This window comes from Leopardus geoffroyi, chromosome B4 (assembly GCF_018350155.1).
Source record: "Leopardus geoffroyi isolate Oge1 chromosome B4, O.geoffroyi_Oge1_pat1.0, whole genome shotgun sequence".
Lineage (NCBI taxonomy): Eukaryota > Metazoa > Chordata > Mammalia > Carnivora > Felidae > Leopardus > Leopardus geoffroyi.
The window spans coordinates 89,749,581-89,775,114 of record NC_059341.1 but is presented as its reverse complement, the minus strand read 5'-3'; the positions used below and the strand labels follow the sequence as shown (position 1 = coordinate 89,775,114).

The window sequence follows — 25,534 nt, the reverse complement described above, 5'->3', positions numbered from 1 at the left end:
TTTCTTAAATTCCACATATGAGTGAAATCATACAGTTTTTGTCTTCCTCTGGCTTGGCATAAGACTCTCTAGCTCCATCCACATCATCTTAAACGGCAAGATTTCATTCTTTTCTATGGCTGAGTAATAGTTTTTGCCAATATTTTGTTGAGGACTTTTTCATCTAAGTTCATCAGAGATATTGCCCTGTAGTTCTCCTCTTTTTATGGTGTCTTTATCTGGTTTTGGTATCAGTGTAATGTTGGCTTCATAGAATGAATTAGGAAGGTTTCCTTCCTCTCTAATTTTTTGGAACAGTTTGAGAAGGATAGGTATTAATTCCTCTTTAAATCTTTGGTAGAATTCATTTATGAAGCCATCTGGTCCTGGACTCTTGTTTGTTGGGAGTTTTTGATTACTGATTCAGTTTCATTGCTGGTCTGTTCAAATTTTCTATTTACCAGTGTCACTTTTGGGAGGTCATGTGTTTCCAGGAGTTTATCCATTTCTTCTAGATTGCCCAATCTGTTGGCATATAGTTTTTCATAATATGAAATAGGTCTTTTGAGTTACTACTATATTAGGTTTTACAGAGGAAATAAAACAGTATAGGGACATACTCTTGTTGATTACCTGCCCTGGGAGTACCAAAATATATGTAAGTAATTGAAAACTTGTGTACTTTGGGTTTTTTTTGCCTTATATTAAGGGGAGATGAGATAAGAATCTGTTCTGCTGTGGTTTGTGTGACTCCAGTTTTTTTGGAATGATAATGAACTTTAAAATACAAATATTTCCCTCATTGATATAGTAATGCATGGTCATTAAATAAAGCTATTAGGAAGAATTTGAAAATTCTAAAAAGCAAAAAGAAGAAATAAGATTAGTCATAACTATATCATCTGGAAACAATCACTTTTTAAGGCTTTTGGTGAATTTCTGGTCCCATTTCCCCCCCATAGTTGAAACACTTCTACATGTAAAGCTCTTGGAACAGTGCTTGATACATTGTAGACGTTCAGTAATGGTTAGCTATTATTATTGTCATATGGTATTTTAAATTCTCTTAACTTTATTTGATAACAAAAATATTTTCTCAAGTTATAACTAATGCCTTATAAATGGATTTTAAGCTATGGCTATCCGTTGCATGGATGTAACAATTTATTTAACCATTCCTTATTTATTAAAATTTTTTAAATGTTTATTTATGTTTGAGAGACAGAGAGAGAGGGACAGAGAGTGAGTGGGGGAGGGGCAGAGAGATGGGGAGACACAGAATCTGAGGCAGGCTCCAGGCTCCGAGTTGTCAGCACAGAGCCTGTTGCAGGGCTTGAACTCATGAACCATGAGATCAGGACCTGAGCCGAAGTCAAACGCTTAACGGACTGAGCCACCCAGGCACCCTGACTGTTCCTCATTTTTTGATATTTAAGTGATCTCCAAATTTTACTTTGTTCTAAACAACATCATAATGGCCTATTTGTATAATCAAGCTTCCTAACCTAGAATTGTTATAATGTTTAGCAGCAGGGCTCATATCCTATGTCTAGAGTATTCTGTCTATGTGCCAGTACTTTTCTTAGGTGAAAATCACTTATCTTGGCAGCTCAACCTTGTTGGAGGCAACCCAGTGGAAGGAATGCCTCCATAAAAATTTCTGAGCTGCCAAAGAGGATACCATTCAATCTGAGCACTAAAGAAACTGTATCCTACTTCTGATAGAGCGCTTTCCCGTTCATTTTCCATTTATGTGCAATTCAACTACTTTCTCGACTGATTTCCTAATTCTTATCAAATAGGAAGTGGAAAATTTGAATGCAGTTCAAGGAAAGCTACAAGATGGAGGTACACTGGAAACTGCAAGTAACTGATGGCTGAAGTGCCAAAGGAGAGGGAAAGACTGCAAATTCAGATCAAAGGACACAAAAGCACAAGACTGAGGCCATATCATATAAAATTAAGGTAAAGAAATTCGTTTTCCTAGTGGTGTGTTAGTGAGTCATCATTAGAATCAATAAATATTAGTAGATTTATTTAAATATTTGTATCGATAGTAAGGTCGGGAATTCTATTTAGTTTTCTGAATCTCAAGTGTAAAGTGTTATGTTAATTTTAATAACCCATTTGTAGCAAAGGCTTCTAGTTGTTCACAGTAGAAAAACAAAGCACTTATTAGCCTCTAGTGATTTACATGAATATACAATTTTAGAGGAAAAAAAATCATTGTATTCTAGCTGGCAACCCCATATGAATGCTATGGTTTTCCAGGAGATCAGGGGAGAAGCTGGTTCTAACTGTCATTAGCTTGCTATGAAATCCTGGGCAGGTCACTTAAGGTCTTTTGACCAGTTTTATTATCCATTGAATGAGAACATGACCCAAATGCTCTTACCAGCCTTTGAGCACAAACAAGGCCACACAAGTGCTCCAATTACGACGGCTCTTATTCCTTGCTCACCATGAATCCTACCCACAACCCTGCAAAATCTCTGATTTTTATTATTTCTGATAATTATTCTGCCTATTATTTCTGATATCCCCCAGTGGTGAAGTGGGGAGATATCTCAGGTGTTCTCTTCAATGAGTCTGCTCCAGTTTTCCACGGTCTCTTCTTGCCAACGTGCTTCAACACCAGTTCTTTTTGCCAGTGCCTTTTTGAGAAGGGTGATTTCCAGATCATCCATCGGTAATGTCTGAGTCTCAGGGTACCCCAAACTGCACGAAGCCCATGGTAGAGTGAGGATCAGTCATGGCCTTCTATAAGTGCTGTTCAACATTTTGTCAACACATCACCAAACCTTCTCTCTTTCCTCTCAGAGATTCATGAAGCCATTCATTAAATTAGCTTCTTAAGAATCTAGCCCCACAAAGGATCAAATTCAGCTCTCCAAGCCACCGGCAGTTGCTCTCATCCCATCCTTTTCCACCGTCCATGTCTCACCCCTCCCCAGAACTTTCATCCTTCTTCCATACCCTCCCACACTCAAGACAAAAACCAAACTCTTGTGTAGCAACTCATGGAAACATAGATGATTCAAAAAGAATTGATCATTTCGAACACTCTCTGCTCAGTAACAAGGTTCTATATGTAGTCAACACTGATTTGTAAAGGAATGATTTTTATTTGTCATATCTAGTTATTTCTATGATATGTAAGAGAATAAAAGATTGCTGTTATCTTTAGTCCACTATGGGGCTCTCATGTCATATGTGTGTCACATCATAAAGCACCCAACAATCCTGTAACCTAAGTCATCCCAGACCTTTAAAACATTCACCATCAATAACTAAAATAGCTACCAATGATACTGCTTCTTCATTTCCCCAAGAAAATGGGGAATTTTTTTGAGTTTATTTATTTTGAGAGAGAGAGAGAGTGTGTGTGGGAAGGGCAGAGAGAGGGAGAGAGAGAGAGAGAGAGAGAGAGAGAGAGAGAGAATCCCAAGCAGGCTCCACACTGCAAGCATAGAGCCCAAAGAGGGGCTCAAACCCACAAACCTGGAGATCATGACCTGAGCCAAAATAAAAAGTTGGTACTTAGCCAACTGAACCACCCAGACACCCCACAAGAGATTCTTGACATAGCCCCATGTCAATGTAGATGTAAATTTGTATCTAGTCACTGAGAAATACACATTTTGGAGGTTTTAATTCTTGGGGCACCTGGCTGGCTCAATCTGAAGAGTGTATGATTCTTGATCTCGGGATCATGAATTCAGGCCCACACTGGATGTAGAGATTTCTTAAAATAAATAAATAAAATAATAAAAAGAAAGTTTCAGTTCTTTTTAATTCACTCTACAGAACAACCCTCTTTCCACTGAGTGCCAAGAGTCCAATAACCCTACACTAATCCTGATTTCTAGTCTGGGATCTGCTGAACCCTGTTGCCAAAGTATTAGACCAACGAATATTTAAGGTTCCATCTAGCTCTCAATTGCATGATAATATCCTAAAGGCATATCACATTGTGCTTTAGGTTGGGCTGATAAATACAAACAAAATTAATGAGAATGCAAGGTAACAATGTTATCTGTAGCTGAAGGAGCACAAAGAAGGAAGGAAGGCATGAGAGAATAATTACTAGATTCGTGGCTTTGGAGCTGGGACGTGAACGAGTAGGATTGTTTGGGTGGATCTGGGGTAAGGGCAATCCGCAGGACAGAGAACCATAGTAGTGTCTTTCGGGGAAGAACATTTTCTGTTCTAATTCAGTTGGGTCTTTTCCCACTTTTTTTTTTTTTTCGGTTTCTTTTTCTGCATTTGCTTTCATCAATTACTTTGCACTTAATGCCATCTTCTCACAAATGAATTAGTGTTGTAAACAAAGCAATTTATTGCCTGACCACTGAGCCAAATACAATTCACTCTAATTGATTAACATGGATATTTGGTCTTTGCTCAATGTAGTTTCAAAAATTAAATTTTCTCTTCCTTTTGTTTTTTTTTTTTAAAGGATTTTATTTTTTAAAGTCATCTCCACACCCAACGTGGGGCTTGAACTCACAACCCTGAGATCAAGAGTAGCATGCTCCACTGACTGAGCCAGCCAGGTGCCCCCAAATTAAATTCTCAACCTGATTTACTATTCTCAGAACTTTTCATGGGAAATAATCTAGTGCTTTAAACTCCTTGGAGTGTGAATAAGTCCATTAAAATTAATTGCATGGTAATACTTTCCCTAATGAGCCCTATTTGTATTCTTCTCCCATCATACTTATTTCTTATTAAATTAACTTTATTTCACTTGTCACTTCCAGTTATGAAGAAATGGAGCTCACTCCTTGCTCCGTTTAGAGAAAAATGTCTAAATTTGCTTATTGTAGCATAATATTCAGTGTAAAGTGAATCCCTTAAACTAGAAGCCAAGGTTTCTACTTCTATAACTATCAGAGATACTTTGTTCAACATCATTTTCGTCTACAGTGACCAAGTCTGGGTTAGAATATATACAACACCAAATGGAGAATTATATCAAGGTAACAAAACCCAGTCCCATTTCAATTTTGCATCAGATTTGGATTATTACCTTGTTCAAGTACATAAACCTCTGTGTTGTAGTCTCTCATTTTCACATCATTCCTGTTTTGTTCATGGGAATGGTGGAGAGTTCATGCATTTTTAAAAGACTTAGTTTATTCTTCTAATTTCTGTTGTATTTTTGAAAACATAATTACTTAACTAGTTGAATTTTGTGCCCTGGGATCAAGTAATATATAGTTTAGTGTTATAAATTATTGCTTGGTGACCAAAGCCAATTAAGTTAGGTACATGACATGAGTTTAAATAGAATGAAAAAAATATTTTTTTAAATGTTCATTTTTGAGAGAGAGAGAGAGAGAGAGAGAGACAGAGTGTGAGCAGGGAAGGGACAGAGAGAGAGAGAGGGAGACACAGAATCCAAAGGAGGACCCAGGCTCTGAGCTGTCAGCACAGAGCCCAACGTGGGACTTGAACTCACAGACTGCGAGATCATGACCTGAGCCGAAGTTGGTTGCTTAATCGACTGAGCCACCCAGGCGCCCCTAAACAGAATTTCAAATATGAATTTTATTTATGATAATCAAGTTGGTGTCACTTTCTTTGCGGAGTCTTCCCTACTATTCTAGAAATTTAATTTCTCCTTTCTAATCCTGTTCCTTGTATAGCTAATATGGCACACATCACACTATACTGTAGTTGTCTGTATTAACTACTGAACTGTAGGCTCCTGGAGGACAGGAGCGGGGCCTCGTTCATCCTCAGAGGCAGTAGGGTGGGGAATGAGTGAGTAAGATGCAGGCTCAGAAGCCAGTCTGGCTGGGTTCAAATCCAGATCCAACCATTGCTGTTTCTCTGAACTTAATCTTTTTCTGCCCCAGTTTTCTCAGCTATGAAATGGAGATAATAAATACCTTCTACTTCAGTGTAGGATTAAATGAATTAATGCATGGGGGAACCTGTGTAGCTCAGTCAGTTGAGCATCTGACTCGATTTTGGCTCAGGTCATGACCCCAGGATTCATGGGATTGAGCCCCATGTCGGGTTCTGTGCTGAGCGTTAAGCCTGCTTAAGATTCTGTCTCCTTCTGTCCCTCTCCTCTGCTCACTGTCTCTCTAATATTAAAAAAAAGGCAATTATATATTCAGCATCTTCAAATGGATGCAAACACCCACTACACAGCATTACTTCTAGAATATTGCACAGAAATGGATTTTTTGGTGAACATTAAAAATGCCTTCATGGGATGGGCAATTATTATACATCCACTTTCAGTCTCAATGACAGATTGATTCCTAAATAACACACAGTACTATCACCATTCTGTATATACCAGTAAAATGAAAATACTTTAAGAGACAGGAAATCAATTTGCTACGAAATGGTGTCAGGAAGGGCTGACTCACTGGTGTAAAAATGGCAACAACAAGCTTGTCTTGAAAGCTCATCTCAGGATAGAAAGCTAATATGCATGATAATTTTATGAAATGTTGTGTCATTAAATAATATGGGTTGTCATTTTTCTGTTTCCTGTAACTGTGTCCTTACCCCTCCTCCATCCATATAGTTTAGGGTTTTATCCCATCAACACCCCATTTCTGGGTACCGGTTTCTGTATTTGCAGTGGTAATCCTGCATAACAAACATCCTACATGTATCTGTTGTCCATATACATGTTGCTTTTGATCCGCTGTGGCTCTGTGGTTCTAGGCTGCCAGTAGACTGAGGATTGGCTCTATGTGTCTTCTTGGTTTGGAACTGGTCTGAGTGAGCCTCTTCTATCTGTACATATTCTAATTTCCTTCCTTCCTTCCTTCCTTCCTTCCTTCCTTCCTTCCTCCCTTCCTCCCTTCCTCCCTCCCTCCCTCCCTCCCTCCCTCCCTTCCCTCCTCCCTCCGTTCCTTCCTTTTAAAATTTTACTTAAAATTTTTTTTAAAAACTGTTTATTCATTTTTGAAAGACAGAGACAGAACACAAGCAGGGGTGGGGTGGAGAGAGAGGAGGACACAGAATCCGAAGCAGGCTCCAGGCTCTGAGCTGTCAGCACAGAGCCTGACGCAGGGCTCGAACTCATGGGCCGCGAGATAATGACCTGAGCCGAAGTCGGATGCTCAACTGACTGAGTCACGCAGGCGCCCCTTAAAATTTTACTTTTAAGTAACCTTTACACCCAACACAGGGCTTGAACCCACAACCCCGAGATCAAGAGTCTCATGCTCTCCTGACTCAGCCAGCCAGGTGCCCCTGCACATGCTGTTTTTTTCATGGCAGAATACAGCAACAGCAAACCATGCTGAAACGAGAAATCACACTTAAAGGTTGCCCTCAGAACTTGCACAATGCTGCTTCTGCTCACATCCCATAGGCCAAAGTATGTCAACACCACATCGCTATCCTCAGAATCAATGAGATGAGGACTGCTTCTTCCATAGGATATACTTCACATGACAATGAGTGGGGGCATAATATTCCATTACAAGGAGGGAGCAAAGTGTTGCAACAATTGTCCAATCACAAATATTTCTGTCATTTCCAAATATTTCCTTAGTACAGAGTGACTTTCATTTATGGCATTAGCAAATACTTACTGAGCATCTAATATGTGCTAGCTGTAAGTGTTTTTCTCATGAGGCTTATATTATAGTTAATATTTTTAAAATGAGGGGCACCTGGGTGGCTCAGTTAGTTGAGCATCCCACTCTTGATTTTGCCTCTGGTCATGATCCCAGGGTCGCAGGATTGAGCCCGTGTCAGGTTCTACATGGAAGCTGGAGCCTGCTTAGGATCCTCTCTCTCCCCCTTTCCCCCTCTCCTCCACTCTTGCACACTCTTTCTCTCTAAAATAAATAAATAAATAAACAAATAAATAAATAGTAAATAAATGAAACGAAATACTGGAATCTATGCTTCAGGGTTATATGTTATTGCCTATCCAGATGTCAGGTTTGGTTGGCAATTTTCTCCTCATTGCTGGACTGCTCTTTGTCTTGTTTTATTTTTATTTATTTGTTCTTTAAAAAGTTTATTTATTTATTTTGAGAGACAGAGAGAGAGCAAGAGAAGGGAAAGGGCAAAGAGGGAGAGAGAGAATCCCAAGCAGGCTCCACGCTGCCAGCCCAGAGCCCAATTCTTTTCTTTGTTTTCAAATGATTTTACCTCTGGGGCACCTGGGTGTTTCAGTTAGTTAAGTGTCTGATTTCGGTTCAGGTCAGGATCTTGTGGTCCGTGAGTTCGAGCCCTGCGTTGGGCTCTGTGTTGACAGCTCAGAACCTGGAGCCTGCTTCAGATTCATGCTCTCTCTCTCTCTCTCTCTCTCTCAAAAATAAATAAAGATTAAAAAAATGTTTTTACATAATTTTACCTCTGGCTTAGCAATGTTGTTTATGAACATTATGAAGTAAAAAGCTATGTCAGATTATAAATATAAGGGTTTGCTTATATGTATTCTCTAAGATGTTCCTAGATGATGTTATGTAAAAATGTTAAGTATAAATTGGGAGCTGAAATAATGCCCACCCACCTAGAGAAAACGTTTGCTTTTGACACCAAAAGAAATAAAGAACAAAAGAATGAAAGAACGAAAAGAAGGAAGGGAAGAAGGAAGGAAGGAAGGAAGGAAGGAAGGAAGGAAGGAAGGAAGGAAGGAAGGGAACACCATCTGTAAAGGCAGGAACCCTGTATATAGAGAAGATAAAGATCTACAGACTTGACTTTACATGTCTCTTCCTAGGTCATACATTCAGTCATTATTCAATCACGTACCTAACAACTATTTATTCTGCTCTGATTATGTGCCATGTTCTGTTGTAAGTTCTGGGAATATAGAAGTATATAAAAGAGGCAAATATTCTTTTTTTTTTCTTCCAAGTTTTGATTTAAATTCCAGTTAGTTAACATACAGTTTACATACATATTACTTTCAGGTGTAGGATTTAGTGATTCATCACTTACATACAACACCCAGTGCTCATCACAACAAGTGCCCTCCTTGATCCCCATCACCTATTTAGCCCATCCTCCACCCACCTCCCCTCCCGCAACCCTTGGTTTGTTCTATAAGAGACAAATATTCTTGACCTCATGGATCCTATGTTCTAGTGGGAGAGAAACAGTAAAAATTAAGTAAAATGTATAGGATGTCAGATGATGCAGCAGTTAGGAAAGTAAAAAAGTCAGTCAAAATGGGCGATGTCAGAAGTGTTCAACAAAAATCAATAATTAATATAATTAATAGATAATTAATAAAGAGTTTAGTAAAGGTTAATAATTAACAAAATGAAGCAGGGTTACAAGAGCAAAGGATGCATTGTGCCTTGGAGTTAGCAGCGGTGGGGAGGTCCTAACACCCTGAGACCTGTAAGGTAAGGTGATGGAGAATTCACCAGAACCCAGAGAGGAAAGCTGAATGGAGAGGGCCACCTGATAGGAGCTGTGATCTTCATTAAGGAAGACAGCCCATGCACAAGGACTTAGCAGGAATGGAGCCGGGACCATAAATCCCCAACCTCTTCTTCCCCCAGACCGCCTCCTGCTGTCTCCCATTGTTCAAACCCAACAGAGGAAGCCAGAGGACAAAGGAAGTTGCAGATAGAGTCCACTGGTCAGCCTTCTTGTGACAAAGCAGGGCTGAGAAGGTTGGGGGGTGGATGTGGAGAATGGTCTGGACGACAGGGCAGATGGCAATGGTACTATGGAGAAAAATAAAACAGGAAAAGGGGATAAGGAAGAAACAGGATGGATGGATGGATGGATGGATGGATGGATGGATAGATAGATAGGGGACTGAAATTTTTAAATAGGGTGACCAGAAAAGGCCTTGACAAGATGGTGACATTCAAGTAAGGAGGAGCTGAGGGACTGAGCTATCTGGAAATCTGAGGTAAGAGTATTCCAGGCCACGGGAAAGCAGATGCAGTCTCTGTGGCAAAGCATTCCCACGAAGCTTGAATGGAGTCCATCTGCAACAGCTTCAGGGGACAAAAGCAGTGTGTGAACTGTCTCAAGGTGGAGCAGCTTCATCAATCCTTCCATTCTGGATCCTGAGAGCATCTCACTTACCTGCTCTGCTGCTTGGGAGAGCCAGGAAGAAGCATGGAGAGTGTGTTTGAGGAGGGTTGTTGGTTGGGGAGGGGGTTCTGTCTCTCATGCCACGACCCTGAAGTAAAGATCCTTTGTCCTTTCCCTTTGACTCTCTTTAAAATTTTTCTCGGTACATGGAGGCAGATGAAGAAATAAAGCATTCTCTTGGAAAAGGAGTGTTTCTGGTTTTTGTTCTTAATTCCCAGTCTACTACTTGCTTTAAAGAAAACTATTAAGAACCTTAGAGTTTTGAAATTTAATTAAAAAAATTTTAAATGTTTATTCATATTTGAGAGAGAGAGACAGAGACAGAGACAGAGACAGAGACAGAGAGACAGAGCGAGAGTGGGGAAGGGGCAGAGAGAGGGAGACAAAGAATCTGAAGTGGGCTCCAGGCTCTGAACTGTCACCACAGAGCCTGACGCGGGGCTTCAACTCACCAACTGTGAGATCATGACCTGAGCTGAAGTTGGATGCTTAACTGACTGAGCCACCCAGATGCCCCCAAAATCTGCTTTCTTATTAACTGCAGCAGGAGAGAAGGGATGAGTCTGAGAAATGTGCCCATCACAGGTAAAAAGTGGCAGAGTTGGGGCTCAGATGCACAATATCTGGTTCCAGCAGGATATTTTTACCACAATAAAGCACCGCCTCTCAAGGATTGTTCTTCCTACTCATTTGGTGCTTATTATCCATTGCCTTACACAGTACTTTCTTTTTATGGACCTGTTTCCCCAGTGAGTTAGAAATAGTCACTATGCTTGAAGAATTGCTGTAGCCCTCACAATGCCCTGCTTAGTGCCTGCTCTGAGAAAACCTTCAATAGAATTAGACTGACCTATTCATGGGGGCTCTTTTGTTGTAAACAACAGAAATAGGTGATTCTGGCCAACCTAAGCAGGAAGGAATCTACGGAGATTCTCGCACGCTCACGTAATTTATGGGAAGCTGAGAAACTAAGCTGGAAGCAGGTTCATCCAGGGCTCCTCTTGAGGTGGAAAGCACAACATGGGGCTTATTGTACAACAAATGTGTTCAGGACCCTGTTCCTTGGGGAAAAATCAAATGGTAAACGTATCCAGTTTCTATTTCACCCACTCAGGGACAGAATCTCTGGCCCATCTGGCTCTCTGGCGTTGGTATCTTTGTCTAGGGGAAGCTAGGGAATCTAAATAGAGCCCCACCAGGCCATATACAATGGGCTAGAGCTCCTCAGAATGAAATTTGGGTGCTGTTAGAAAGGAGAAATAGGTGTTGGGAAGCGAATCTTTCAGCCCTCAAAATCATACGGAGTCCACTACAATCGATTAATTGAATTGTTTTGAAACACCTTGTTAATTATTTTCAATTTTGCATGGATCCAGGAAGAAGGAATGAGAAAACAGAGGCAAGACAAGACCAAGTTAGGCCACTCAGAAGTTAAGTAATTCAGTTCAAATTCAAATCCAGACTAGGAATCTCGGATTTTTCTCACTAAATCATTCGGTGTCTTAATACCAGGGACTTTATGTTATAACTTAACTATGAATTGAAAAATACAGTATGGTATGTTTGAAGCATATTTCACCATCTTGTTCCTTACAAAATACATTTCATAGCCTAAAGCAAATGACTGTAATAGAAAAGAATACTATTCAGTAGTATATGGAAATTAATTCACAAGGAAGCAATGAAAGGATAATCCTATCATAAATTTAACCATAAATAATACACCATATGAGTACCTGAGTGTTATATATTTATGAGTCTATAGAAAGGAAAAAGTTTTCTTAGTATATTTAAAAATCACTTCAAAGAAACCACAAAGGCTAGGAAAATAGATTTGCGTATTTATAATACATAATAATAATATGACATTTTTTTTCCATCCTGTGTCCAGGCAAAAGAATTGCATTTGTATAAATGGATTTTACATTACTAACAAAGTTTTCAATAGAGGTAATTAACGCCTTAAATCTCTACTAGAAGGAGTCTTTGTATCTGAGACTCTAGACTTCCATAACCCACCTAAAGGAGTTAATTTCCCTAGGGTTTTGAACAGGAAAAGAAAAATACTTTCTCATATATCTAATGCAAAGAGAGTAAGTGACTTCCGTATGATGGGGGCCTTATTTTTTTCAGGGAACCAGGAGGTCAGTTAATACCCTGAGCATAGTACAAAAACTAACAACAACTAGCATTAGTTGGATGTTTATACATCCTGCTAAGTACTTCAAATAAATCATCGCATTCGATACTCATGACAACTGCATTGGTTTTGAATTTTTTTTTTTTTTGGAGGAAAAAGTAAACCTTATTCATTTTTTAAAAACTGAACCACTAGGAAAATACATCAAGGCCTTGAATCACCAAACACAGGCTATATTACCATTTCAAGTAATAAGTTGGTAAAAAGACAATAAGGTGCTTATCAAAATGAAAAGGTTCTAGAGCTGGGGCAGGAACACTGCTTGCTGCAAAGGCCCCAGGCAAAAGTGGTATTTGGTAATGGGGGGGTTGCCCCCTTTTGCTTTAAAGGAATCACAGCTCACCCCTGAATTGCCTACTGTTTCTCCTTTGACCTTCCTGTTGCCAAGAGATTGTTTCATCAGGGTTTTGTTATTTCAGGGGGCAAAATAAGCAATACTGAGTGTAGGCTTTCATTCCATTCTGTTCTATAAAAACCAGGTTTTCCCAAATCCGGTACTTAATAATTCTCTTAACAAGGCAACAGTTCCTCCTTCAATGATCATTCTTGGATACTGGTATATAGTGCAGCCAAAACCCCCTTTCCCTTCAAGGGGGAGTGTCATGGCAAGATTGTCCTGTCGCTCTGCTGTAGATAGCCTCACGGCCCACCATGGCAGCCAGAGAGAGGGAAGGTAGCTTCCCATACCCCGTGTAACATCGCCTCTCTTGGTTTTGCAGGGTCTCCTAGCTGAAAGGTGTAATGTGTATGTTAAGAAATGCATATCCAGGGGCGCCTGGGTGGCGCAGTCGGTTAAGCGTCCGACTTCAGACAGGTCACGATCTCGCGGTCCGTGAGTTCGAGCCCCGCGTCAGGCTCTGGGCTGATGGCTCAGAGCCTGGAGCCTGTTTCCGATTCCGTGTCTCCCTCTCTCTCTGCCCCTCCCCCGTTCATGCTCTGTCTCTCTCTGTCCCCCAAAAAATAAATAAACGTTGAAAAAAAAATTAAAAAAAAAAAAAAAAAGAAATGCATATCCACAGTTGATGGTCAGAAACAGATATCCACAAGAACGGTTCAAAGTTCTTATCCAAACTACCGCTCCCAACTCTGCATCTTAAATCAACTTCAAGTCCTTGTATATAAAACAAAACCAAGCAAAGCAAAGACCCAGAAACCTTTTTTCCCTTCTACATTAGTGACCCCATGAATTTTATCAGCTTATGGAAAATGATTTAGAGATCCTTCTGATAAACAGGAGGTTGGCAACAAACAGAAGCACTTCTGCTCAGACCACCAGATCATAGGAAGGTTAGAGGGACCCACCAGCCTGTTGGTACCTGTATACTAAGAAAGATCTGGAACCTTGGAGGGCTCTGGCTTGGCATGACTGAGATCCCTAGTTTCAGGACAAGCATGTGAAATTTAGGCTACCAAAAACTCTCTATGCTATCTCTGTCCCAAATGTTAGCACCAGTGTTTCTCATTTCACTTTCTAGGGTTGAAACATAAAGGAACCAGTGTCTGGAGGAAAGTGACACATGCCTCAAACTTGCTGCCATCCCTAATTTCCTCATAAACTCACTTGAAGGACCAAAGCTCCCATTTCTCTTTTTAATGTTTGTTTGTTTGTTAGAGAGACAGCATGAGTGCGGGAGGGGCACAGAGAGAGAGGGAGACACAGAATCTGAAGCAGGATCCAGACTGTGAGCTGTCAGCACAGAGCCTGATGTGGGGCTCAAACCCACAAACCTCAAGATCATGACTTGAGCCGAAGTCCAATGCTCAACCCACTGAGCAACCCAGGCGCCCCCCCCCCCACCATTTCTCTTTTTAAATACATTCCTGCTGTCCACTCCAATGGCCATTGCAAAGACTTCTATTTCCAAATGGACAGGAGAAACTCCTTCATCTTCTCAGTGCATGTGGTCATCCACACACTTGGCCACATAACTCTCCAGCTGCCACTTCACCTGAAGCTCTTCACTTCCTGCATCTATTGAATCTTTGGCTTTGTTGATGCCATGCATGGTGCACCAGGCCAGGCAGTCCTAGAACTTCTCCAACTCACTGGTCACCAGGGCCTGGGCTTGAGCCGGAGGCATATGGCAGCACTCACTGCACTGGTGCACCTGCTGCATGGCCGCCTGGCAATCCTCACAACAGTGGACACTGCACCTTCTGGAAGTTCTGTCTCTCCAGACCCTGCACTGTGGAGTTCACCACCTCTTGCACCTGCAGCTGCTGTAGCTGTGCAGTGGCCACCCCGTGCTACCGGGTTTGAAGTTTTAAAACTAAACTTTAGTTAAGATTCCTTTTTGTTTCCACCTTGAAAGGCAGTTCTGTACAAAGACCATTGAGAATGCAAAGGCAGAGACTCTGAGTTTCCTTAAAAGGTGTTTCATTATATTCTATACATTTAGAGGAAAACAAAAGGAGAGAGGAGAGAAAAGGAAGAGGAAGTTTATCAAACTTTAAAAAAATTTTTTAACGTTTATTTTTATTTTTGAGAGAGAGAGAGAGAGAGAGAGAGAGAGAGACAGCATGAGTTGGGGAGGGGCAGAGAGAGAGGGAGATTCAGAATCTGAAGCAGGCTCCAGGCTCTGATTTGTCAGCACAGAGCTGGACTGGGGCTTGAACTTATGAATCGTGAGATCATGACCTGACCTGAAGTCAGAGGCTTACCAGACTGAGCCACCCAAGAGCCCTTATGAAACTCTTTACTGGTTCTTGGATGGTTTAGTGATGCCAAAGGAAAGAGAGACAAGCCCTAGGACTTCAGGGTGTATTCATGAAGACGTTTGACCTTGGGGCTGGTTTGAGTCAAGTTTTTGAATATTCTCATTTGTATGTGTCTGGTAAGTAGAGGAATAGTCAGGACACTGGGCTCTGGGTCCTCCTAGCTGGAGGTTCTACCCTACCTGGAGGTTCTTTTTCTTCTCTCCATAGGACATCTCTACTGTATTCATTCGCTACGTACTCCAGGCCTTCTGCCTTGACAGATATTCTCATTCAGCATTGCATATACTTCTTATTTTCTCTAGGGACTCTCTTACCCCCAACCTATAACTAACATTTTGTTCCTTTTTTTTTGTCTCTTTTTTCTTTATCTTTTTTTGACTACTGCTTTTCCCTGTCATAGTTTTAAATGGTTTAAAGAAGTGAATATATACATCTATCTCCCCCAAAGGAAAAGAATACACACCATGCAAAGAAACTGCACACACACACAGAGTATATTTATGTGTGTATGTGCATTCTTCAAAGGAATAACTGCGCATTTTATGGATCAGGAAACTTGAGAACTTGAAGTTAAGTACATGATCAAAGTGCAGTTACACAAGGATGAATTTGGGATCTGAATCCAGATAGAGCGCATCTCTGATGAAGAATATTATCCTTACTGATTTAAACAATGAAAGTTTATTTACTAACCAAGTAGTAAATGAAACACACATAAAGAGTAATACATAGAAAAAACAGTTCTTAGAGAAATTTACATTTTGTACTTAAAATTCATTTTCTTATCCATTGGGATATATCTTGAATTCTTAAAATCACACAGAAAAATTAAACCTATCAACTCACTCCCAGGAAATGAGTGCTTGGGGATAAGTCTGAAGCCTATCTGGGAGTTTAATGACGTCTCAACAAACTCTGATGAAGTAACGTGAACCGTGCTGTTGGTTCACCTGTCAGTTCTTCATGTCACTGCATGAATGGTTTTGCTCTGTGATTCCTGGAAATCTCTGTTCAAATATTTCTTCCGTCGGCAGCTACCAACTATGATGCATTGGAAAGCTTCTGACAGAACTGTTTCAATGGAAATGTTCTTTTAAAATGAAGGTATTTGGCACCTGGATGGCTCAGGCAGTAGAGCATCCAACTCTTGATCTCAGCATCGTGAGTTTGAAACCCATGTTGTGGGTAGAGTTTACTTAATAAAAAATAAGTAAATAATTTTAAAAAGAGAAGCAGTCTTTGACTACCACTTCAATTAAAAAAAAAAAAAACGAAGGGGTGCCTTGGTGGCTCAGTTGGTTAAGAGTCCGACTCTTGGTTTCGGCTCAGGTCATGATCTCACGGTGTGTGAGTTCCAGACTTGTGTCAGGCTCCGTGCTGACAGCGCAGAGCCTGCTTGGGATTCTCTCTCTCTCCCTCTCTCTCTGCCCTTCCCCCACTCACTCTCTCTGTCTCTCTCTCAAAAATAAATAAATAAAATTTAAAAAAGATAAAATGAAGAGTTTTTATTTATTTAATGACATGATCATCTACATAGGAATTTTTCTTTAATGTTTATCTATTTTGAGAGACAGAGAGAGAGAGAGAGAGAGAGAGAGAGAGTGAGCATGTACGGGGGAAGGGCAGAGAGAGAGAGGGAGAGAAAGCATCCTAAGCAGGCTCTGTGCTGTCAGCACAGAGTCCGACGTGAGGCTTGATCCCACAAACTGTGAGGTCATGACCTGAGTGGAAATCAAGAGTGGCACACTTAACTGACTGAGACACTCAGGTGCCCTCAGAATTTCTGTTTTTTTAAGTTTATATATTTATTTTCAGAGAGGGAGGGAGCACTAGCAGGAGAGGGGCAGACGGAGAGGGAGACAGAATCCCATGCAGGCCCTAGGCTGTCAGCTCAGAGCCCCCATGTAAGGCTTGATCTCATGAACCATGAGATCGAGTCCAGAGCTGAACTGACTGAGTGACCCAAGTGCCCTGAAGATGTTTTATTGACTAAAATAAAACTCAAGCCTCAGACGCATGGTTTTTTAATTTTAGGTAGTATCAATATCTCTAGAAATTAGGCAAGTTTAGGAATATTATTACTCTGATGAAGAACTAATTTTCTACTAACAGGCAGAAATTAGCAGAAGTTTCTTTTTTTCCTCTGAAATGAGCATGGATATGGTATGAACAAAACAAGTAAGCTTTATGATGTCAGCTGTCCTCTCTGAGATCTATTTAAACAGCCTATATTGCTTATGTAATTTTATTCCTTACTTTTCAACATCATGTTGTAAACATTTACTATATTGGTATAGTCTTTTAAAAATAATTTATTGAGCTGTAATTCACATACTATAAAATATACCCTATTAAAAGGTATGATTCAGCAGTTTTTAGCATATTTAAAAGGTAGTACAACCATCACTGTTTAATTCTGGAAGTTTTAGCCTCCCAAATAAATCTCCTACCTCTTCTCTCCCCATTTCTGCCTCTCTCTGCAACTCCTGGAAGCCTCAAATGTATGTTCTCCCTCTGCGGATTTGCCTGTTCTGGACACTTCGTGTAAGTAATCATACAACATACGGCCTTATGTGTCTGCCTTATTTTACTTAGCATAACGTTTTCAAAGTTCATCATGTTGTAGTATGAATCAGTACTTCATTCCTTCTTATGGTTTCAAATGTTCCATTGTATGGTATAGTCTCTTATTTATTTGTCACTGATTTATTTTTATTGAGATATAATCGACATATAACGATTGCATTGGTTTCAGGCATACAATATACTGATTTGATATTTGTATGCACTGTGAAATGATCGCCATAACAAGTCTAGTTATCATCCATCACCACACATAGTTACAATTTTTTCCCCTGATGTCGAGAACTTTCAAGATCTACTCTTTTAGCAACTTTCAAATACACAATACAGTCACCATGCTGTACATTACATCCCCCTGACTTATTTTATAACTGGAAATTTGTACCTTTCAACCACCTTAATCCACTTTGCCCACCCTCCATTCTACCCCTGGCAACCACCAATCTACTCTCTGTATTTATGAGTTCAAATATTTTTTCAAATGAGATTATATAGTATTTAACTTTTTCTTACTTATTTCACTTAGCATAATAGCATAATATCCTCAAGGTCCATTCATGTTGTCACAAATGGCAAGGTTTCCTTCTTTTTTTATGGCTGAATAATATTCTGCTGTGTGTGTGTGAGTGTGTGTGTGTGTGTGTGTGTGTGTGTGTGTGTATGTGTGTGAGTTTGTGTGGATACCACAGTTTTTTTTTAATCCATTCATCCAATGATGGAACTTGGATCATTTCCATGTCTTGGCTACTGTAAATAATGCTGCGATGAACAGGGGGGTACGCATGTCTTTTTGAGTTATTGCTTTTGTTTCCTTTGGATAAATACCCAGAAGTAAAATTGCTGGATCATGTGGTAGTTCCCTTTTTAATTTTGTGAGGAACTGCCATATTGTTTTCCATAGTGGCTGCCTAATTTACATTCCCGCTAACAGTGCACGTGGCTTCCTTTTTCTCTACGTCCTTACTAACACTTGTTATTTCTTACCTTTTTGGTAATAACCATTCCAACAGGTGTAAGGTGATATATGACTGTGGTTTGATTTGCATTTCTTTGATGGTCAGTAATGTTGAGCATCTTTTCATATACCTGTTGGCCATCTGTATGTCTTCTTTGGAAAAATGTCTATTCAGATCCTCTGCCTATTTTTAAGTGAATTGTTTGCTTTTTAGCTATTGACTTGTATGAGTTCTTTATATTTTGGATATTAACCTCTTATCAGATATATGATTTGCAAATATTTTCTTCCATCTGGTAGGTTGCCTTCTCATTTTGTTGATGGCTTTCCCTCTATATAGAAGCTTTTTAGTTTGATATAGTCCCACTTGTTTATATCTGCTTTTGTTGCCTTGACATAGTCCTTTTAAACATTATTTTTAGTGACTGCATAATACTGGGAAGGTGGATATACCATTATTAATATTATTCTATGGAAATTTAAACTGTTCTTTCTTTTTGGTTTTTCTATTATAGATAATAGTGGGAGGGGCTGTGTGTATGTATTTTTTTCCTTAGATTTAGAATTGTTTTCTTAGAATACGGTCCCCAAAATGGTAATCCTGGTGAAAATATTAAAATCTAACACCAAGCTGTTTCTAAATGAGTTTTGCAAACTTATGTTTCCTTTAAAAAATTTTTTTAATGTTTATTTTTGAGAGAAAGAGAGAGACGGAGCACCAGCAGGGGAGGGGCAGAGAGAGAGGGAGACACAGAATCCTAAGCAGGCTCCAGGCTCCGAGCTGTCAGCACAGAGCCCAACAGGGGGCTTCAACTCACGAACTGAGATCATGACCTGATCCAAAGTCAGACGCTTAACTGACTGAGCCACCAAGGCACCCCTGCAAACTTATGTTTCAATGAACAAAATTGAGCATGCCCATTGCATCCTATATTTGTGAACAGTAGCTGCTATATTTCTATTCCCTTTTTCTTAACATACAAGCCAGAATGTTCATTTAAAATACTGGGGTGCCTTGGTGGCTCAATTGGTTAAACATCCAACTCTTGGTTTTGGTTCGGGTCACGACTCACAGTTTGTGGGTTCAAGCCCAGTATCAAGCTCTGTGTTGGCCATGCAGAGCCTGCTTGGGATTCTTTCACTCTCCCTCTCTCTGCCCCTACCCTGCTCAAGATCTCTGTCAGTAAATAAATGAATAAATACAAAATTTAAAATAATCTTCTCTTTTTATTTCAAGGTGACAGTGAGCAAATTTAGGAAAGTGTCAGATATGAGAAAATGATTTTGATCACATCATAAATATGGCATCTAGACTCTGAGGTGGCACTGATGACTCCAATTTTGAGAATTTCACATCAGACAGGAAAAGACAGCAGTCCCATGATAGAGACATGGTGGTGTTTTTCACTCTCCTATCATACTTTATACAGACTACTGCTAACTGAATACAGTCCTGGAGGCAGGGATAGCAAAAAAGAGGGACTATTTAATATAGGAGAGTTGAATACAAACTTTAGAAATGGAACTTTAATTTTTTTCAGTTTAAGAGATGAGATATTTCTTTTTTTTAAATGTTTATTTATTTATTTTTTCTGAGAGAGGGAGAGAGACATGAGCCAGGGAGGGGCAGGGAGAGAGGGAGAGAGAGGATCTGAAGGACCCTGCTGACAGCAGAGAGCCCGATGCGGGGCTCCAACTCACAAACCATGAGATCATGACCTGAACCAAAGCCAGATGCTGTACTGATTGAACCACCCAGACACCCCGAGATGAGATATTTCTGAACACGTTCTAGATTCTTTTAAACCCCATCCCTTTGATTATAGTCTAGCTTTGTATCTCAGTAATCTTGCCTTTCTCTTAACCCAGAACATGCTATTGTACTCTTCAAAAGGCTCTGCTGATGTTCTTAGTACCATTTTGTTTTAAAGTTATTTTCACTAAACTGGGACAGATAATTCAAAGGTAAATAATTCTAAGGCTCAAGTTTTGTCCACAGGTTTATTACTCTCATATCTTATTTGACAAATGGTATCTTTATTGAAAATACCAGTCAACTCAGACATAGATAGTCTAAATTTTATTTATTTATTTATTTATTTATTTATTTATTTATTTATTTATTTATTTAAGGGAGAGAGAGTGAGAGAGTGCAAACTGGGGAGAGGAAGAGAGAGAGGGAGAATGAGAATCTTAAGCCTCCTCCATGTTCAGGGCAAAGCCTGATGCGGGACTTGATCCCACTGCCCTGGGATCATGATCTAAGCTGAAATCAAGAGTTGGATGCTTAACCGAATGAGCCACCCACGTGCCCCTATATCTTTAAAAAAAACCAAAAAAACAAACCAACCATCTTATTTTTGATTGTCCAAGAAATTTGGGATTAACCCCAAACCTGGTTTATCCTAAAGCTTGTTATTGAAATTCCTAGTTACCATTTCAGTTTTATCATTATGAATAGTTTATAAATCATTTCTTGAATTAGTACTATCAATGCCATTCCATTCATGCTGTAAAAGCTCACTTATTAGTGATTTCTAATTTCACAGTGTTGACCTATTTTTGGAAACTTTTTTGTAGTACCATTTTTTCAAAACTATCAAAATTTTTTGGATAATTTGTACTGATCTTTAACATAAACAGAGTATTAGCTGACATCATGATAAATTATGACTGATTATTTTTGAAACTTGACCTTCTTGACCTTGATATCAAGCAAAGTATAATTTCCCCTTGACTATGGTCTATATTTTTATATGATTTTTATAGCTAACTATTGTTATAATGTATTTATCTCAATTTTTAGGAGTGTATTTCCTTATTCTTAAGATATCCACTAAAAAGTAAAAAGTTACCTACATTCATATAATTTTGCTTAAAATTATAAACATGATTATTACATAGATTTTTTAAAAATCCAGTATTCTTTTTCCTTTCTTTTCTGTCTGGGATTAGATTTCTCCATCATTCTTCTCTCTGCACCCATTATATCAGCTCCTTCACCTTCCTCCAGGATACCGCAATATAATAACTTAGTGTAAACCACTCTAATAAATTAACCTGCACTTTGCCTTGCATTCATGGAATACTACACTGACATGTATATGTGTACAGGATTTCTAAATACCAGGATTTCTCTTTCTTTCTCCAAAAGTATGATTTTATGTATATTTTTCTGCTTCTTGCTTTCTCACTCAATAGTATCCCTTGGGAATCTGTCTAAATCATCTGACATAGCACTTTGTTATTTACGATGGCTCCATAATATTCTGTTCTGTGATGTGTCGCTCAGCAATTCATATATTGATGGGCATTCATTTTGTTTCTGTGCTTAAGTTCTGATAAATTTTGCAATAATCATGTCTATAGGCATGTTCTCACCAACTGGTTTTTATGTCTATGAGATAGATTTCCAAGAGTGAGATTTCTGTGTTAAAGGGTATATGTACTTTTAATTTTAATAGATCTCTACACTGCTCCCTTTAAAGGCTGAAATATTTCAAACGTCTAGCAATACATGAGAGCACACCTTTTCTCACATTTCCACCAGTAAAAAGTTCTGTAGCTCTACTCATTTTTCCCCTGGGCTTATGGGTGAAATATGGTATCTCATTGTCACTTTAGTTTTTATTTCCCTGATTACTATCAATTTGAGCCTTTTATTATATATCTGTTTTCAATTTGGATTTGCTGTCAAATTTGGTACACCACTAAATTGTGTGTGTGTGTTCCTAGTTTGTGAATAAATTATAAAAGGTATTTTATATATATATATATATATATATATATATATATATATACATATATATGTATATATATATATAAAATGGATATTAGCATTTATTTAACTGATTTTATTTTGTTCCTTAACTTTGGTTATTGTATTTTTGGTACATAATTTTTTATGCAAATTTGGCAAATACATAAAATACCAAAAAATAGTAAAAATGATCTATAATCTCAATATGCCTTTTTCTCCCTTTTTGAGTTGTATAGTGTAAATAATGGAAGTCTCTCCCTTTGTTCCCCCCAAATCCTATGGCTCCAGAAATACTACAGTCAATATTTTGGTATGTGGACTTCCAGTTTTTAATTCATGCATAAAGAAATATATCTAAGTCCTTATTGTAAAGAAGAGATGGTATTATGAAATGTCGGCTTTTTTTGGTCACTTCAATTCCTTATTTTACTCAACTACTCCCTCATCCTTGCTAAGTTCTTAGCAAGTTCCACACAAGTTCTTAGTAGGAATAACGAGTTTGGAAAAATTCTTGTCCATTTATATTTTTTGCTCCTTTGATATAGGATGAGAAATAATGACTTTTCCTGGTCTGAGATTTAAACGAAAAGAATCAGAGAGGAACCAACGCTTGACTGTGGGTCTTTGAGAAGTTGACCTTGAATTCTGACCCTTCCCCTTTAGGTCAGACAGCCTTTGTGAGGGAATAAAGCCCTCAGGCATGTTTGGTGATCTGAGGACAAGTACTTCAGCATCACTAGCAGTAATTAGGGAGGCAGACGCTTCCCTGGATTGAGTGCAGTCATTCATAGTGCTACTGCTTAGCATAAGGAAGCTTGTTTGTGGACACCTGAGTTGGTGGCTTATGCCCTGAGTCAGTCTCTCAGCAGTAGAGGCCTTGGCTGCAGATATTTCTGAAGGAAGTCAGGTCAGAGAAAAAAAGAGAATGGCAGATGACCAATGACAGTTAGCAGGCTGTGTCCCTTCTACAGGAGACATCCCTGGGAGCCATTTAAAAGATCAATGGTCCCACAATAGCAAATGGGCACACAAACTAGTAATATGATCCCCATTTAAAACATCCAGGCTAGGGGAGCCTGGCTGGCTCAGCTAGTGGAACATGCCAACTCTTGATCTTGGGGTTGTTGACTTGGAGCCCCATGTTGGGTGTAAAGATTACTTAAACAAACAAACAAATGTAGAAAAAATATCCAGCCTAGTGTGGCATGAAGAAAGAGAAAATAGAGAGAGAACATTTATTAGCGCTCAAAGAAATAAAAATTTAAACAATGAAATATAACACTCTTCATGTTTCAAATTGGCAGACACCAAGCAAAAGCCATATTCAGTTCTTTCTAGTGTGGGCCATTCTTCTATACTGCCGCTATTACATACATTGGCACACATTTTCTGGATGGCAATTTGAGAGTATATAAAAAGATTCTCATGTAATCATTCTATCACTTGAAGTCTAAGAAATTAATCAATGAAGCAACACAAATATTTATCTCCACAGATACTCGTCTCAACATCGCTTATCAAAGCAAAAGTCAGACATAAACGAAATGGACCGTCACCATACATTTTCTCCATTTTTCTCATCATTTCTACATTTTCTCTAATAAGTGCATATTACTTTTGTAAAGGAAAAAATAATAATTAGAAAATAAAAAATCATTAGGCAGTTTGGGTGTTCATATCAAAGTACAACAAAATATGGATCACTTCCGAATCACATGGCCATGAGCTGAATGACTAATGTATGTTCACTGCCAAGACAAGACAAAAATGTTGTTCTTCAGGGCATTTATTTAGACAGACATGTCATACGATAAGTTTATTTTCAGTAATCACAACAAAATTAGAGAAATTTTCCACCCATCCAATTTTCCATTCACAAAACTGTCCCATTTTAACTGTTAGAACATTAAGATGCAAACGATGCAATGTTGTTTCTTAAGTAAACTCAGAAAATGTGTTTGGATCTCCATGAACTTTCTACATGTAAGGGAAATAAAAAATGTTAAATTCTTACATAAAAAGAGGAAGGGGAATGAGAGAAAGGGAACCTAACCTGATATTTAAAAGATAAAGATGTGGAGTGCCCGGGGGGCTCAGTCAGTTAAGCGTCCGACTTCCACTCAGGTCATGATCTCCTGGCTCATGAGTTTGATAATCACTTTTATTGTGTTAAGCTACAGGGATTTGGGGGTTATTTATCAAAACAGATAGTATTACTTAGTCTAACTAAAATGGTTGCTATATATGAGTTGGAATTTCCTTCAGAAAAAATGGGGACAAATAATGTTTATCACATTAGGGCTTTTGTGGGAATTAAAATAATGTGAACACAATGCCTTGCATATGGTAGTTATTCAGTAGCTATTATCACTGTCGTTCAGTAGATATTATCACTGTCATCTTTATCATTTTATTATAATTCTTTCCTCTTCCCTGGAAAAATGCATTCTTCTCTCTCTATTGTTCATAGTGACACTTTTGGCAGAATCAGAAAACCTCTTTTTTGTTCATTAGAGCAGTTACAGTATTCATAAGGTTTTTAAAGGATTTGAAAGGTTCTCTATTGACAAAGCCTGTGGAGATTTTTGTGATGGTTACAGTGATTTGATTCTTCAAATAACTCCATATCCTGCAAGTAATTATTTCTTTCTTAATAGAATCTCTAAGTGAGTTTTGGTATGGTTTTATGGGTCACAAAATGATGCATTAATTCTCCTTGGAAACTTAATTCAGTGACTCCATTTGCAGTGGTATTAAAGCCCTAGGGCAGCTACAGAGAAAGACCACTTTTTATAACATTTACTAACAATTATTTGGGGTACACTGGGCTTATGTCTTTTTTTCTTATTCTGCCTAGAGATTCAACTTTTTACCTTGTTCTGTTAGATGAACACTGCTCACTGAGGTTATTGAATTCTATGATTATTTTATTTTGTCCGAATTTATCCATCATACTTTTTTTTCCCCCCTCTTCTGGAAACTGATCAACAGCAAAGAACGTGAGCAGAGTCCAAATAGGGGAAGCAAAATTCAACCTGCTGAATCTCATTAGCAGATTGCTTGTGCCTTCTGCATCTTGGAAACACATCATTCCAAAGCCTGTGGGGAAGCTGTTCATTGTTCCAAGGCACCCTGTGTAGAAGGTAGGCCTGTGGATATGGCAGTTTTAGGGTACTTACCTAGGAATTATTTCTTCGTTTCTTTATTAAGCTTTATTTATTTATTTTTAAAGAGAAAGAGAGAGAGAGAGAGAGGTAAGGGCAGAGAGAGAGGGAGAGAGAATCCCAAG

General features: G+C 38.9%; 1 pseudogene; it reads right to left on the bottom strand.

Annotated features, from left to right (window-relative positions):
* Positions 1–14,084: 14,084 nt before the first annotated feature.
* LOC123591870 lies at positions 14,085–15,159 on the bottom strand (annotated as a pseudogene).
* Positions 15,160–25,534: the final 10,375 nt, after the last annotated feature.